We start from the raw sequence: 17,794 nt of genomic DNA on the forward strand, positions 1-17,794 counted from the left end.
GGACCCTTTGAGATCATCGACAAGATGTCCCCTGTGGCCTACAAAATCCACATCCCCAAAGGTCCTTTGGCAGCGGGGGAAGACAAGTGGGTCCACATAAACCAGTTGAAATGTTGCCATCCCAGGCACACTCTGCAACAACTGGAGGAATCCTCTGGAATCCTAGAGGGTACTGTCTCATACTAATTCAGTTCCAACCATAAAACATACCACATCTAGTCTCTAAAATATTGTGATTTGCATGAAACTGTCTCTTAGTTACACTGTTTTTTTTTCAAAATAAGAATGTAATGTTTCGTTATGATGAAATGCATATGCTGCCCCACTATCTCAACAGTGGTGGAAAGACGTCGATGAGTAGGTATTGCCGCTCTTCCTTTGTCGTCCTAGGAGAAAGAAAACCTTGAGACGGGCCAAGGAGGACGAACCGGAGACCGGGAGCAGAGACGCAAGGGGCCCGGGGTACCGCCCAATCTTCCCATCAGGACCGGCGAGGAGAACCAATCGATCCGACCGGATGGAGAAAAAGATGCTGAACTGTGCCATTTATTGGAAGAAGATGAGGAAACATCCCAGGTCTTGCGAGTCCCATCAGGAAATAGAATGGCCATCGCAAGAGGGGGGCTCGTGGGATGTTTTTATCCACGCATCCAAGCCCTACCTCAAAACTGTGCAGTACTGACATGGAAAACATCATGATGGCCAGAGCTTCCCAGAAAATGCACAGGGAAATGCATGAAGAATAGGCTGCCACTCATTTTTGCCGATGTTATGGACACAGAAGGACACTGCCTAAAACCACCATTGGACTACCCACACAGTAGTCTGAAACCATTGGGAGTGGCAATGCTGATTGCCAAAAGCAAACCCATAACTGTTGGGAATTCATTTTCTTAAATCCCAAAAAGGGGTGCAGTACCAGTACTCACCACTATCCAAAAGCCGGCGTTTTAAAACCACCAGATTTTACTTTTTTGTGTAAAACTGAATAAATGAACCCAAGGCAAGCCAAAGAAAGACTTACTGAGAGGTGGATCCAATGTAAAGTTATATTCTGAAGTGACTTGAAGGTTTATAACAAGACTGGCTGAGCTGTGGATTTCAGCAGTTTAAGTAAATTTGGATTGAAAGACACTAAAAATCTAAATGTTTAAAAGAAATGAGTGACCTACTTTGAGTGTCACATAGATTGCAATTGTTTAAATGTCATAGTTTTAAACTTAGAATCAGCATTCTAGCTGCATATGTAATCATTGTCTTGACTTAAACTGGGTAACAAAAAGTGACATTTTATCTGAAACCTGGCTTAAGGAACTGAATTCTGCCTGGCAACTACCCCCATCAGGAGTGAAACTTGAGTCACAGCTGTGTTCCCAGGCCTATCTGCCTTTTGCTGGCCACACTAAGGATATGCCATCTCTCTGATAATTGAATTAAGGGGAGCCCCCACAGAATACAGGAGCTCTGAACAAAGCCCTGTCCTGACTCAGGCAAATGTTTTATTGCAGATGTCGTAAAACAGCTTCCTCTTGGCAGAAGCTGGGAGGGGCAGGGTCTCTGAGCTTGGCAGAAACTGGAAAGACTGGTTTCTGTACCATGTGACCTGAAAAGACACACCTCTATAGCCAGAATATGGTTTTAGAAAAAGATGAATAACTCATAGTACGGACTTGTGAAAATTATTTAAATGACACCATAATTCTTGTGATTTTTCTGCCCACATTTTAAGAGGTTTTTAGAACCGGTGGCATGTTCAGGGGGGTTTTAGCAGAAAAGAGGATATTACTCAAAATGTGTGCATGTGAAAAATCTGACACTTCATCAACTAATGTCCATACTCCTTGCGCACATGTGTGTAAATTTGGGGTAATGTCCGGCATTGCAAACCAGTTAAAAAGTGCAAAATATTGCCATTTCTGAATGCAAGCTCCCAGGAAGAGCAGAGTTTGAACAGGGTATACCTCCTGTAATGCATGATGGGTGCATATGATTTTAAAACAATATGTACCTCTGCAAATATGTATTTGGTTCAAATCTAGATTTGTGTGTAAGTTGACAGGAGGAGTGGACTTTCTGCAGGCTGTAAAATGACATCACTCTGACACAACTTAGCTCCCCCAATCAGGGGAGAAATGAAAGCTTGGCCAATGATAAGTGGAGAGGGGCTGGCTAGTGATGCTGCTCACACACACCCATTTTAAAAACACATAAAAGCAGAGAGACAGGACAGATAGGGACTTTCAAATCCATTTGCAGCTGGAAGCTCTGCCGGGAAAATCCATACTTCAAATCCATCAACCTCCAGAGAGCTAACATAGAGACCTCCATCAACCTTCAGAGACCCAGACCAGACCAGCAGAGTAGAGCTGACCTGTTAGCAGAACCAGAGAGAGCTGACCCAGATCACTGTGAAGTGCAGAGACCAGAGTCCAGTCCTAAACCTGACCAGATCCGTGGCAAGGCATATTCCTAAATATATTGTGAGTACATAGCAAGACTGTGCAGAACCAATCTCTTAGTTAAAATAATATAGTCCAAGCTATTTTAATCTAAGTAGAACTGCCTCCTAGCTGTCACTTGTCATTTTCTAGTTGCAAGCTGCACTTGTCTTTTTTAACTTTAAAATTTCAAATCTGAAAAACGACCTTTATTTAATCGCTCATATCTCCGTGACCGTTTGTGCTAGAGACTTGCAGTAACTTTCCTCAGAAAGCTGGGAATCGTGGCTTTCCTACGAACCTAGAACCGCATTCCTACCCCCTATACTTGTGCCGCAATCGTGAAAAACGCACTCGCGAATTTTGCCGCGATTTGCACATTTCTTCACGTGTAAAAATCTGCTGCTGCTTGCCTTCCATTTGCCAAAAATTCGTTTAACCTACCAATTACTCCTAGATCCTTGCTAAAGTGAGCCTGGACTAATATTAACTTGATATCACTCACCCTGAACTCCTAGAGGGAATTAAAAGCATTTTAGTATATTTTTTCACTTCATTTCCAGCACATGTAAAAGCATTTTTGGGCCTGTGTTTTCAACTTCTGTAGTCTAAGTTGCTGGGTGAACTGAATTACATTTGAATTGCATTTCTGAGAATTGTGTGCTTCCTTCCATTTCCTTGCATTGCCTAAAAGGGGGGGTGAATTGTACAAGAAAGTGATTACATTGTCTTTGCTGAAATCCTATCAAGTTATTTTCTTTACTGCATTTCATTCCACATTGCATCCATTTGAAACCATAAAAGTATTGTTGCTATCTTATCCATTTCATGTCAACTCCTTAGTGATTATAAAGAAGTGTGCTAGTGCCAGATTCTCCGTTGTTAATCTTTATCATATCAGATTAAGTGTGCTATTCAATTATTAATTTATTCTAAAGTGTGATATATATACCTATTGTTTAAATTATCAATTAAACCTTTTAACTTGCAAAACAGAACTACTTCTTGGCTCAGTGGGGTCAGGAGGATTCCAAGAGAGGGGTGTTATATAGGGGTAGTCATCCAGAACGCATGAACTGGACATAAAGATATATCAATAAGGGTTTTCATTCAGTATTCTAGACTAGGCGTTGACTTGGCTGTAGTGCTGAGTTGAATCCTCTTACAACATGAAGACCATGCCCAGGGAGGCACACCCAATGAGTCAGCACATGAGGATGTTCTCTGGAATAAAGGCTTTCAGCTCCTGGAAAGTTCTTGTAAAATAAAAGCACTCCTGCACTGAAATAAAGTAAAAGCACTCCTACACTGAAATAAAGGGTTCCTGCTCACATCTCTATATGAGCCTGGTGCCAAAAGCACCAGGACTGAGTCCAGCCAGGGCCCATGTGTTTATGGGTCCCAAAGGGACATAAGTGATTCAAGTGACCCTTGCCCCCATCACTAGATGGTGTGGTTTTTGTGTTCTGGGCCCTGTGGCCATGGCAGAGGAGTCCAAAGGTCAGGCGAAGGAATGACAAAGAGGATGTCGGTAAGGGAATGTCTGGAGGAAGCGCTAGAGTAGGTGTCAGCGATGGGGAGACAAGGGTTTGAGGCCAAGATATCCTTTTTGAACTTCTTCCTACCAGACTTGAGGGAAGGGTAGGCTAGTTAGTGGAGAAACAGTTAGAAGAAATAGGAGAGACAGGGAGTGCCATAGGTGTCATGGAGGAGGAAGGAAGAAAAGAGAGAGACGAGGATGGATGTTGGGGGGGGAGACAGGATGTGGGGAAAAGCAGGATGGGTAGCACAGGGTAGTCACTGGGCACAGCTAAACTAAAAAAAAGCAGAAAATGGTACAAACAGCTTGTTTGTTTGTTTATTTTATTTGTAGCATGCCAGTCCCGGAGGTATCAGGGCGTGGAGACAAAGGATATTTTAAGCTTACAAGGTTCCATAATGTGATACAGTGGAATTTACAAATTTACATTTTACATATTAGGAAGGAGGCTTACAAAGTTACATAATATGGTATAGTGGAAATTACAACTTTACATGTTATGAGTTTACATGTTACAGAATGGGTCGAGGCTTACAAAATGGCATACAGTGGCGCAGAAGAATTTACAAATTTACATATTCCATATTAGGTAAAGAACATACAGATTTTAGTATAAGGCGTATCAGAGTTGGCAAGAGTATACAACAGTCATGTAACGGTGGATACTGGGAAAGGTTAGAGGCTCTTCTCTCCTTAGTCTGGATTTAGATATCATTTGATTTAAACCAATTGATAATGTTACACCTGAAGTGTCGGTATGTTTGGTTTTCCCTCAAATGTGGAGGCAGGGAGTTCCACAGTTGGGCAGCTTTGACAGGGAAGCTATTTCCCCCAATGGTAGCTCGTTTGAATGATGGAACTGTTAAGCAGTTGGTGTAAGTTGATCTGGTGGGTCGGATTGTCAGTCTTCTGTTGAACCTCTTAGTGAGATAGGAAGGTGATGCATTGTTGAGGGCTTTAAAAGTAAGCCAGGCAGTTTTAAGTTTGATTTTGTCAAGAGTAGATAGCCAGTTGTTATTTCTCCTTGCTAAGGAGATGTGATCTCTTTTAGACATTCCTAGCGCCGCTCTTAAGGCATTGTTTTGGAGTAATTGTATTTTCTTAGTGATATATTTGTTGGCCCCAATGTAGAGAGCATTACAATAGTCCAGCCTAGATAACACAAGTGCTCTTGCCAGTGTGGTACAGCTACTTGTAGAGAGGAAGGGTTTGGCTGATCTGATCAGTTTACATGTATAAGCCGTGGCAGATGCCATGGCGTTTACTTGTTTTGTCAGGGTGAGACCAGAGTCCAGGTAAAAGCATAGTGTTTTTACCTCCATCACCTTAATCGTGTTGCCATCTATGTTGAAATTCAAAACAGCAGCAAGTGGTACAAACAGCTAAATCCAGAATAGCAGCAAGTGGTACTAATAGCTAAATTCAGAATAGCAGCAAGTGGTACTGACAGCTAAATTCAGAATAATAGCAAGTGGTACAAACAGCTAAATTCAAAATAGCAGCAAGTGGAACAAACAGCCAAATTCAGAATAGCAGGAAGTGGTACTGACCGGCAATAAGCGGGGGAACAAGGGTGAGAAGGGGTAATAGTGGAAAAATGGGTGTTCAGTATCAAGATAGGGGTGCCTAACCCATGGTTGCAGAGGTAATAGTGTCAGAGTAGTTCAGGGTTCCAGGAAAAAGTGAGAGCACCATCCTCAAGGTGCTTGAGAGGTCCAGGGAGACCTCACGCCCTGAAACAGCAGCAGACAGGAGCCTTAGAAAATGGGCCTTGGGACGAAGGGGGCCGGCTAAAAGCCTGCCGGTCCCCGATAGGCCAGTTATGCCATGCAAGTGCCCAATAGGCCCACAATGAAGCAGGAAGGGAGAAACCACAGCCAACCTTCACAAGGCAAATCCAACGGCCATCTTGAAACGTACCACGAGGTTGTCAATCAGGCAAGGCAAAAGCAGCCTCACAGCACGCAAGGCCCAGGAAGGATGGAGGTCCCCAGAAAAAGGATAAACAGTGTGGCGAAAAAGTGCATCTTTAAAGTACTTTTGCAGAAATAAAAGCACTTTTTTTAAAATGAAATTTTGCTCACTTATCGTGTTAAAGTACAGAGCACATCATAAAGTGACATCATAAAGGGAAGACAAGATGATGCACAGAAACGATTTAAGAATACTTAAAATTTGATCATCACTAATATTAGCAAGGTTAAGGGGCATGAACCCAAAGAAGCCCTACGACTTAAAGTCCTAGCCTGGCTTAGACAAAGAACGAGGCCGGGTGTGGTCAGGTTGTCAGATCTTAAAATCCTCCGTAGGATGGACCTGAGAGACTGGAATACATATGACAATAAAGACTGCGTCTTGGTGGGGTGTGGGTCCAGTTCCCTACCTGCCTTCCTAAGACTGTGTAGATATATGCCGAGGGGATCCACTTGTTGTAATTTGATTGTCTGATTATTTATTCGGCTTTAGGCGGTTTCTCCTACGTTATGCTTTTTTGTTGCTTGCTTTGTATTGTGTTGATGACACATTCCCCTGCTGCTCATTTTTGTTCTTGCTCTAAGAATTGTTTGTATTGTTTGTTTCTTTGTTGTACGCGCCCTTTAAGCCTTTGGGTACCCAGTGCGCAATAGAAATAATAAACATAAACATTAAAGAATGAAGGTGTAATCCAAGTAACAAAGTAATTAAGTATAAAGAGATGAAGAAATCATCTACGCTGAAAAGAAAAGTGAAATAAAGCTCAATGGATGCATATATGCAGAAACGCAAGGTAGATGAGTTACATTGAAGCTTACTGCAGTAGAAACTATAACATGAAACATGAGTAAAGAGACCATGATGGAAAGATGCACGGCGGATCGTGTCAAAACTACCTCAGAGACAAACTAGGGCCCAGATCAGAAACGCTGCAGTAAACAGCTTCCTGTGAGGAACAAAGAATATCTGTTTGCTGAGAATTAGGATGACACAGCAAGACATAATTGGAAAGTACAAAGGGAGTTAACCAGCATAAGACATTGTGAAAAACAAGAGGGTGTTCGCAACCTAGTCCCCAAAGATCCCGTACTCAATTGGACAGGGAAAGGCCATCGCTTTTGGATAGAACTGTGCCATTCACCTACCCTTTTTAAGTAACTCTCTAGAACACGGAGGCCTGAACATGGGGAAGGTAGGTGTTACTGAAGCCATTCTGACATTTCTTTTGAGGCACTATTTTCCTTTTTTATTCCCTTAACACATTTGTCATTTTGAGAAGGAGGGCAAGGTTATGTTTTCTTAGTATAGGCCTTTTTAATTTGACTAGACTAACTTGGACGTGTTAGTTATTTGTTTAATGCTCGAGACTATTCCCATTATAGAGTTAGTGCCAGTTAGAAATTCTACCACTCCAACTAAAATCCTAAATAAAGGTTTTTGAAACTTGTATCCATTGTGCATGTGTCTTCTACTCAATACCATGCCTTCCTTACACTATGAACAAAGGACACATTGCTCTTAGATTAAGCAGAAGCGAAAACATCTGCAAGTGCCAAGTATTGGATAATCAAGCGTGCAGAAAGCACAAGTAAGCGGGGCAACCAAGTCTTCAGAGGCAAAGAGGAGTAATAGCACCCTGCACAATTAAATCAAATAGCAGTAAATAACAGGTCAAAATTAACAAAATCGTGGTCTCCTCACATCTATTCATTAAGCCTCAGACGGCCTCAGACGAAGATAGTGGTGTGCCCTGACTCCCTTAAAAATCCAAGAGAAGAAAACAGCCAGCAAGGTCAACTACAAAGGAGAAGCCTTGGCTCATGGTCTAGCCGATGAGAGATGATAGGCTAATTGACCAATGTGGGTAGTGGTCTGACGTTGTTCTTTGCACCTGGGTTTTGTTCTGTTCATGTGCTGCTATCCAGCCAAATGTCCAATGTTGGAAGAGTATGCCAACCAATCATGAGTGGCAATGTAGGGACATGCTATACAATGTTGTAGATTCCAATCCACTGTTATTATTTTTATAATCAGTATTATATATATTTCAAGACGTGCCTACTAGATAAGCGAGAATTTAACTTGTTGGTAGGGAATCCGCTGTATCCTCTACCAACATTACCCGAATCCCAGCAGGTGGAACAACCATGGCAGGTGGACAGTAAGGAGAGGTAAGTGCAGTGGTGACACAGACATGAAGGGAGTGGATCGGTAACTCACCGACAATGCTCGAGTGTCAACATGTGGTACAAGCACATGACAAAAGGAGGTAAGGAAACCACCGGGGAGAGCTGTTATGTCTGCTCATTAATCCCCTAGGCCATGAGTGCCTCCAGAACGTTTATAGCAACTGCAATACCAGCAGCCAGAGCCCAATGCCTGATGTACCTGTACATGGTAACAACTGGAGGAAGATTTCAAGGAAAAACAGCAACATTGAGATGGATGTCTCAGGCGATGTAAAAAAAAACTTTGTGTTATCAGTGCACACTAATGGTTTAAGGTACATTTTCCATATGTGGATATCTAGATTTCTAAAATGTTAAGGTGCGGGGGAGAAAAGATGGTCTTGGCACAAGACCAGTATTACAAAAAATAGGAAGAGTCAGAGGATCCAGATTGGGAGCCCTCCAGTCCCCTGCACACTATGTTATGCTGTCAAAAGAAATTCAATTGTTCAGACAACATTAAACATGTTCAGACAACATTAAACATGTTCCCAATGTTCCCATATGAAGATAGTTACATAAAGACTTTTGACATGATGAACAATTATTGGCAGTTAGACGAAGCAATACAATATATAACTGACAGGCCACAAAAAGGAGACACAAAGACTATACATTTGAATCAACTGCCCCGCCCATGGAAAAAAGTGAAGGAGATAGGAGGAGAATCTATGTTGGGGCAGACCAAAGATGCTTGTGTTTGGTCATGTGTACACAGAAGATGGATGGAAAGATGGAGTCGTGGGAAGCAAGGCACATACCCTAGCACAATCACCTGTGAATAAAGTACAAGAAGAAAATGACAAGTGTCTGAAGGAGTGGGATGCAAGTGGAAAGCTGCTCACTTGGGGGGGAGAATGAAGCTGGACCGATGCCTACAATACCCCTGAAAATGCCAGCACTCTATTACTAGAATGACGGTGAAGAGAGTTGGAAAGAACACAGGATGCAGTAGCATAGAACAACACACAGCAATGAAGGTAGGCACCGCAGTACTGATGGACCACTACTGGGCCTGCGGATCCAAGGCATACGAGAAGCTGGCACGCAACTAGGGACGGGTTTGCTCGTTGGTACATATCAATATGCCAAAACTGGTTGTGCCACGGAAGGACATAAAGTTTGATGACTTCCAGAGGATGGACACTAACAAAAGGAAGAAAAGGTCAGTGGAAGAAGAAGAAACAGGAAAGGAAAAGAGGACGGCGGAAGTGAGTAGAGTGAAAAGAAGCAACTATTTCTCAGAAAAGTCAGAAACAGCTCTAAATGATGTACCACCAGAACATATGTTATTCAGCAGAACACAAATGTTTTTCACATCAGTGGTTCCAGCTATACAGACAAATATGAATGTGAAATGGCTGAAGATTACTAGGTGGGAGCTGAAGATGACAAATTCTACAGTGAATGGGTTCAAGGCAATAAAAGAAGAGCTCAGAGCAGTAAGGTTGATGGCACTCGAGAATAGTTATGTTCTGGATCTGCTCAAAGCAATGGAAGGAGGAGTCTGGCCAAAAATTGGGAGCTCCTGTTGCACATTCATACCTGCCAACGATGAAGAGAATGGCACACTGACTGAAGCAGTAACCCAGCTATCCAAGATGCTTGCAAAAATGGCAGAAGAAGCAAAGGGGACTGGAAAAGAACAGAGCTGGATAGCATACCTGTGGTCGTGGATGCCTTCATGGCTGTTAGACGGGCGGAAAGTGATATTAGGGTCAGTAATATTGGCACTAGCGACACTATGCATAGTGAAGCGCTGTATTGCCCAGTGCCAGAAGACCACAGAGAAAACTATTGGAATGAAGGTGTTGATGGATGTGAACATAGGAGGAGTGAAGGATAAAATAGTGGAGGAAAGGGACAAGCTGAGAGTGACAATAGCAGACTGTCCACAATTCCCACTTGAGGCAATGAAGCTAGATAATCCATTCAATACTAAACTTTATGAAGGAAAATGGGTATGGTGCAACCCAGAAGGAGTATGCCGTTATATGTACTGGACTTTGGATGACCATATACATTATTACAGACACCTCGGAGGGATAACATGCATAAAACGATCGAAGTGCATAGAATGGTTGGAGTGCATAGAATGGTTTGGAGTGCATGAAACAGTCGGAGTGCATGGAACTATTGGAGTGTGCTTGATCTCAAGCACCTAAGGTAAACCACCATATCACATATCCACGCTTACTCTCTTTTTTACACCACCACTCAACTAGAACACAGCAATACTATGACACCATTCGGTATAGCTGTTCTCATACCATCACTTGCCTCATACTGCCCATCATCCTAACTAAACACAGCTGGTTACACACCCTCCAGCCTAGGCATTCTCCTCAGGCCTAACACAGCTAGAATCTGTCTGGATAACAACCTGCCAGAACGAACACATACTCTTGATCTCCCAACCACCACACCTACCGCTAAGAAGCAGCTATCACACAAATTCCACACCTGCTGCACATATCTGGTGCTCACATGCACCATATATCTCTCTCTCTCTCTCTCTCTCTCTCTCTCCCCCCCAACCCCCCTCCCCTCATCTGACTTGTACTTCGGTGCCCGAGGACGTTCAACCTACCAGCGCCTTGAGATCATACCAATGGTACATAAGGTGTATATAAATGCAAAATAACATAGCATAACGAAAATATGGCAACCAAGAGTGAAAGGTGTGAAACATGAGGGTGTGGTCCACAAGTCGACCAGAGGGGGGACTGAAGAGAGGGTCCCAATAATGCCCCTCCTCACGCCCAGATTCATGACGAAACAAAGAGCCAGAAACGTACACAGCCACCCATCTTTTTTTAGATGAATCCCAAGTGCACCAATGATTGACAAGTACACAGAAAGGTATCCACTCAGCCAGCCCTACAGACTGAATTCAATATATGTCTTCACAGGTATAGGACAAGAAACAGGAGATCATGGATGGAAACACCTATATAGACAGTCTCGACTAAGCACCAAGGGGCCACGATGCTGATGTCACTAGTGACACCACAACGAAGCAGCGTTAGTCATTAAGCACACTCACAGTCCTGCACCACATCACACAAACACGCACCTCGCATACACGAAGAACATACTTACACAGTTATATAGCTAGAGGACATAAACATATACATACTGTCAATGCTTTTATTATTTTCGCACTCGCCAAAGGCAGTAAGGCAAAACCGCAAGGCACAAGAAATCCTGAGCAAGCTTGCAGATGCTTAATGCAAACAGCCTTATGGGACTAAAGGGATGGAACAAGTTACTTACCTGTAACTGTTGTTCTCCAGCATGGGTCTGGCATGGATTCACATGCTCATGATTATTCCCCGTCAGGCTGGGAATCCTCGGTAAAGAAAAATCAGTATCAGTTTCGTTTCTGATCTGTCTTTCGTAGTAGTAACCAATCACTGATCTCTGCGTCATACTGACCACAGCCAATGACTAACATCTCCCTAAGCCCCGCCTCTGGCAGCCATCTTCAGATTTGGTAGCACGTGAAGAGGCAGTATGACCAAGTGAAGAGCAGCAGAGGGGTAGGCGGGAGGGTTCGCATGTGAATCCATGCCAGACCCATGCTGGAGAACAACAGCTACAGGTAAGTAACTTGTTCCTTCTCCAGCATGGGGTCTGGCATGGATTCACATGCTCATGAATAAAAGAATACATAGCAGTACACACATGCACAACCATGGGAGGTGGCAAAGGCTCAACATTAAGCAATTCTTACCTCCTCACCAGGCTCACCTTAGGCGAACAGGTTGCGCAGCACTGCTTGGCCGACCCTGGACTCCTCCCTGGAATCCCGATCGACGCAGTAGAATTTCGTAAAGGTGTGAGTCGACCTCCACGTAGCAGCCCTGCAGATGTCCAGCAAGGGCACACCAGATAGGAACGCCGTGGTAGCTGCGATCGCTCTGGTGGAATGGGCTCTCGGACGGCCAGGCAGCAGTCGGTTTGCCAACCGATGACAGTACATGATACAGCCGGAGAGCCATCTGGAAATGGAAGCCTTCGAGAGAGCCTTCCCCTGATTGACAGGTCCAAAGTTCACACAAAGTTGTGACGTCTTTCCCGAAAACTCTTCGTGCGGTCCACGTAGAACTTCAGCGCTCTAGCCACATCCAGCGAGTGCAAAGTCCTTTCAGCTGGCGACAAAGGCGACAGGAAGAAAGCAGGCAACACCAAGGGTTTGTTGAGGTGGAAGTCCGACGGCACCTTGGGCATGAAGGAGGGGTGCGTCCTGAGCACTACCCTTGTGTCGTGAAAAGTCAAGTACAGGGGCTTGCAGGAAAGGGCCTGGATCTCTCCCACCCGTCGTGCGGAGGTGATGGCCACAAGAAACGCGATTTTCCACGACAAGAACTTCAACGAGCCGAGTGCAGAGGCTCGAACGGAGGTCCCATGAGCTTGGTCAGCACCACGTTGAGCTCCCACGCCGGGGCCGGGGCCTTCACCGGCGGGAACATCTGAACAGTCCCTTCATGAATTCTTTCACCAGACGATGAGACCACAAAGACGTCCGTCCCGTGGTTCTGGTGTATCGGGAGATCGCAGCAAGATGAATCTTGATGGAAGCGTGCGCCAGTCCAGCCTTGGCCAGCATCCGCAGGTACGGCAGTACTTGAGGGGCCGTAATCCGTAGAAGGTTAATCTTCTGTGCGTGGCACCAGACAGAGAACCTCTTCCATTTGTGTCCGTAGCATTTAAGAGTTGAGGACGCCCTGGCTTTTGCAAGAACCTCTCTGCAGTCGGCCGGTATGTCGTAACCTCCAAACTCTAACACTGCAGGAGCCAGGCCTGCAAGTTCAGCGACTTCGGGTTGTGATGGAGGATGGCGCCTCCTTCCCTGGAGAGAAGATCCGTGTCCACTGGCAGTTTGATTGACGGGGACGCTGACAAGTCCAGAAGGTCCGGGAACCATATCTGCCTCGGCCACGCAGGTGCGACGAGGATCATCCTGCACCGTGACCTCTTGAGCTGGTTGATGAGCCGGATCAGCAGCGGCAATGGAGGGAACGCATATAGGGGACAGGCCCTCCCAGGGGAACGAGAAAGCATCGCCCATGCTCCTCGGCTGGGGAAACCTGCTGGCGAACCTCCGGCACTTGGAGTTCGTCGCCGTCGCAAACAGGTCGATCTGGGGTGTGCCCCACCGTCGGAAGAGGCGGTCCACTAGATCCTGTCATAGTTCCCACTCGTGGCACGAGCGCAGCTCTCTGCTGAGCGAGTCGGCGATGGTGTTTTTTATTCCTGCCAGATGAAATGGCACCAGAAACATCCCTTGGGCGACGGCCCAATGCCACAGATCCTGTGCCTCCCTGGACAGGGCTGGGGATCTGGTACCGCCCTGCTTCCTGATGTAGAACATGGTGGTGGTGTTGTCGGTGAAGATCTTCACCACCTTGCCCTAGAGGGACGGAAAAAAGGACCTGAGGGCCCAAAACACTGCACAGAGTTCCAGGACGTTGATATGGAGGGACCTCTCTGCCGGCAGCCAAAGACCCCTCGTGTGCAGGTTTTCGGTGTGCGCTCCCCACCCTTCCAGGGAGGCATCCGTGGTCACTGTCTTCTGGTGGCCCGGGGTCTGGAAGTCCATGCCCGCCGTCAGATGCGCGCGGGTGCCCCACCACCGGATCGCTGGTCGGAAACTCTTGTCGAGTGTGATCCTGTCCTCGAAGCTGCCCGTCGTCTGGATCCAGCGCGCGTCCAGGAAATCCTGCAACGGGCGCATCCGGAGCCTGCACAGGCGGATGAGATAAATGCAAGAAACATCATTCCGAGGAGGGACTTGATGGACCTCACCCTGGCCGCGTCCGCAACCAGCATCCGCTGCACCTTGCCCAAGATGGCCCTCGTCGTTTCCTCCGACGGAGAGGCCAGAAGGGACACTGTGTCGAGCTTCGCTCCCAGAAACAGTGCGTCTTGCGCAGGCACCAGGTGGGACTTGGCGTAGTTTATGGAGAATCCCAGGTCCGTGAGTAGTTGGACGGTCCTTGCCGTGTGCTCCGCGGCGAGCTCCTTCGTCTTTGCTCGGATGTGCCAGTCGTCCAGGTAGGGGTAGACCTGGATCCCCTCTAGGCGCAGCCGCGCCGCCACCGGTGCGAGGCACTTGGTGAACACCCTGGGTGCCGACCTCAATCCGAAGGGAAGGGCTCTGAACTGGTAGTGACGCCCTTGGACCACGAATCTGAGAAACTTTCGGTGTCCCTTTAGGATGGGGATATGGAAGTAGGCATCCTCCAAATCCAACGACGACAGGAAATCGCCCTCCACCAGTTGACCCAGGACGTGTTGGAGGGTGATCATCCGGAACTTCTGTGCCTTGATGAATTTGTTCAGTCGTCGTAGGTCCAGGATGGGACGCCATCCTCCCGTCGTCTTCTTCACGAGGAAGTATCTTGAGTAAACTCCGGAGCCCCGAAGCCTCTTTGGGACGAGCTCGATGGCGCCCTTCTTGAGCATCGCCTTTACCTCCAAGAGAAGTTGAGGGACGTGATGTTCCTTCCTGGCCACAGGGGGGACGCGCGGGCACCTCTTTAGAAACTCGAGCGCGTGACCCTGAGCCAGGGCGTCCAGCACCCAACGGTCGGTGGAGATGGACTCCCACACGCTGACGAAGCTCGCCAGCCGGCTTCGGTGGGGGCCCGACCCCACGGCCGGTTCAGTCCTGCTTCGACAAGGCTTTGCCACCTTGTCCTCCTTGGCGACGACGGTGGGTTCCGCCCGACTTGCCTCGTCCCCTGTAGGCTTCCTGTGACGACGAACGGGCCGCTTGACGATAGGTGGAAAATCCGCCGCTGGAACCTTTGGAGGCACCCTGTTTGCCTCCGCCGCTCCGAAAGGGCGGCCGTCGTTGCTGGAGAACACCAAGAGCCCGGGCCGTCTCTGTGTCCGCCTTGATGGCTTGTAGGGAATCGTCCACTGTTTTTCCAAACAGGTTGCTCCCGTCGAACACCGCCTAAGGCACACGCCAGTGCCCAACTGGCGAAATCCAGTGTCAGCGATGTCCGTCGCTATCGTAATGGCGTGGTCTAACGCCACTTCTCCTTCCTGCAAGATCTCTAGGGCCTCCGCCCTCTTGTCGTCTGGTAGGAAGTCCAGCAGGGGGGCCAGTTTGTACCACAACTCCCTGTCGTAGCGGGCTACGATAGCCAAGGCGTTGGCAGCCTTAATCGTCGTCGCTGCCGATGAGATGACTCTGCGTCCCATCGTGTCCAATTTCTTTCCCTCGCTGTCCAGCGGGGAGGTTGACGTAGAGGCCGAGCCTCCCCCCCGCTTTCTTCCTGGCCGCCGCGGAGACGACCGAGTCCGGGGTCGGCTGTGCCCGAAGACACAAGCGGGCCGCGTCCGGGACCCGGTACTTCTTCTCGTACCGATCCCTTCTCGCCGGCATTTTGGATGGGTTCTTGAGGAGGGAGAGACCCTCATCCCAGATATCGTCCAGTAGAGGTACAGCGAGGACCGTCTTCCTCTTGGTCTCGCGCCGTTGATAAAGGAAACCTTCCTTCTTCTTCTCTTCCGGGCAGAGCTGGAAAAGCTCAGATGCCCTGGCGATCATGGCGTGAAACGATCCAATCTCGTCAGGCGGGGAAGCCCGGGTGGGAGGTGACGACGGGAGATCCTCGTCGTAAACCTAGTCGTCTGTACCCGTCGCGGCCGTGTCAGTCCCTGTATCATCCCCACGTGTCGTGGATGGGGAGGAGGGCTGAGCAGGGCGCGATGGTTGAAAAGGAGGTGGAGGATGAATCCTCCTTCTCTTAAGAGGAGGGCTCCCAGAAGGGCCTGGCTCCGGGTCCCCCGTCGGGAGCGGTTCCTCTGTTGGTGGTAACGGCAGTCTCGTCCTTATCTCCGAGCATAAGGACTGTATAGCCAACAAAATGACCGCCGAGTTGTCTTGCGGCACTGGTTGAGGGGGTTCCGATGGGCGATCAGGAGCCCCGTCGGCACCCTCGACGTTCTCGTCGTCTCCAACTCGGGGTCCCTCCCGACAGGATGGTCTTCTTCCACGCCAGCGCCGTGGCCTAAGACTTCGATCAGCTCCTCCTCAGAGGTTGAGGCCGAATCCACGACGACCTCCTGCCCCCCCTTTTTCTTCTCCGTCGGAGGTTTCACGGGGGTCCTGTCGATGGGCATGAAAGAGGACTCCCTCCGCGGTGGCAGGGAGATTCTGGGCCCCGAGGTCGCCACCACTGGTGTAGCCTCCACAGGCTGAGCCAGGGCCGCCGCGACTGTCTCGATAGAGGCCTTGGCCGGATGGATCAAGGCTTTCACCACCTTAGGTGCGCTCACCGCCTTCTCCTTGGGGGGAGGGTCACCACCTCGCTCCCCCTCCGATGGGGCCTTCGAGCACGACCGGGGTCTCTCCAGGAGCTTCGCCGGGTGCTCGGCCTTCCTCTTACCCGAGCCAGAGCGTTGGCTCGTGGTTGATGGCGCCGGGGAGGATGCGCCCTGCCTGGCGCCCGTAGAGCCCGACCGTTCAGCGCTCCCGGTGCCAGCAGACTTGCGCTGCTTGGCCTTCTGTTGGACCCCCGTCGCCGGGGCGCCCTCAAAGGTCTTAGAAGACCGCTCCGACTTCTTCTTCTTCTTCTTCTCGCCTGACGGGCTCTTCCCTTCCAGCCAGTTGGCGAGACGCAGATGGCGGTCCTTCATGGTCCGCTCCGACATATTGCCGCAAAACGCACAGTCCTCCACGTGCGTCTTGTCCTCATACAGGCAGTAAAGGCAAAGGGAGTGTTCGTCCTCCTTAAAGACATTCTGAAGCTGGCATCCAGGGCAGACCCTGAACAGCTTTCCGGGCGTCGAGCTTCCCTTCTCCTGGGCCATGCTCGAGAAGGGCCTGAAAAACTTCTGGAGTCCTCCAAAAGCATGGCTCGACGAAATCTTCACCCTTGAGGGGCATAGAAGAATCCAACACGGGTCCCCGTTGATCGGATAAAGAAACGGTGGAGCTTGAGGCTCTTTTGACCAAAAAGAGAAATGTTTCCTAAGAAAAAGCGCAAAAAAAGCACTAACGCTCGAGAGCAATAGCACGAGGATCCCAACACTTGAACGTGCGGTAAAAATCTGAAGATGGCTGCCAGAGGCGGGGCTTAGGGAGATGGCAGTCATTGGCTGTGGTCAGTATGACGCAGAGATCAGTGATTGGTTACTACTACGAAAGACAGATCAGAAACGAAACTGATACTGATTTTTCTTTACCGAGGATTCCCAGCCTGACGACGGGGAATATTCATGAGCATGTGAATCCATGCCAGACCCCATGCTGGAGAAACTCTCTTACCTGGTAACGTTCTTTCGATGGGATGGTCCGACCACGTATTCCATATCTATGACAGTAATCACCACAGCTGTGCTGCTTCGGAAAATCTTTCGGCGTCTGCGTCGATGACGTCGATACACCACCCTTGAGGACCTCCTCTGACGGCCGACGTCACTGGATGTTATAAGTAGGACGCACGACACCCGTAGCCTCAGTTGTAGTTTTTTCCCCAGAATGTGTGGCACCAGTCTTCTTCCAGTCTGACCACACAAAGCCTTGCGGAAACGTATGCTGCAATGGCATAAGAAATTCTGTAGCGGGGAAGGCAGGGAGGGAGCGATATGGA

General features: G+C 48.2%; 1 protein-coding gene across 1 annotated transcript in view; it reads right to left on the reverse strand.

The window, feature by feature from the left end:
* The window catches only part of ADCK1 (aarF domain containing kinase 1), a 1,181,187-nt gene that overhangs the window by 929,619 nt on the left and 233,774 nt on the right, over positions 1–17,794 (reverse strand). The gene's annotated exons all lie outside the window — the stretch shown is intronic.

Source organism: Ambystoma mexicanum, chromosome 14 (assembly GCF_040938575.1).
Source record: "Ambystoma mexicanum isolate Mex_15411 chromosome 14, UKY_AmexF1_1, whole genome shotgun sequence".
NCBI classification, from domain to species: Eukaryota; Metazoa; Chordata; class Amphibia; order Caudata; family Ambystomatidae; genus Ambystoma; species Ambystoma mexicanum.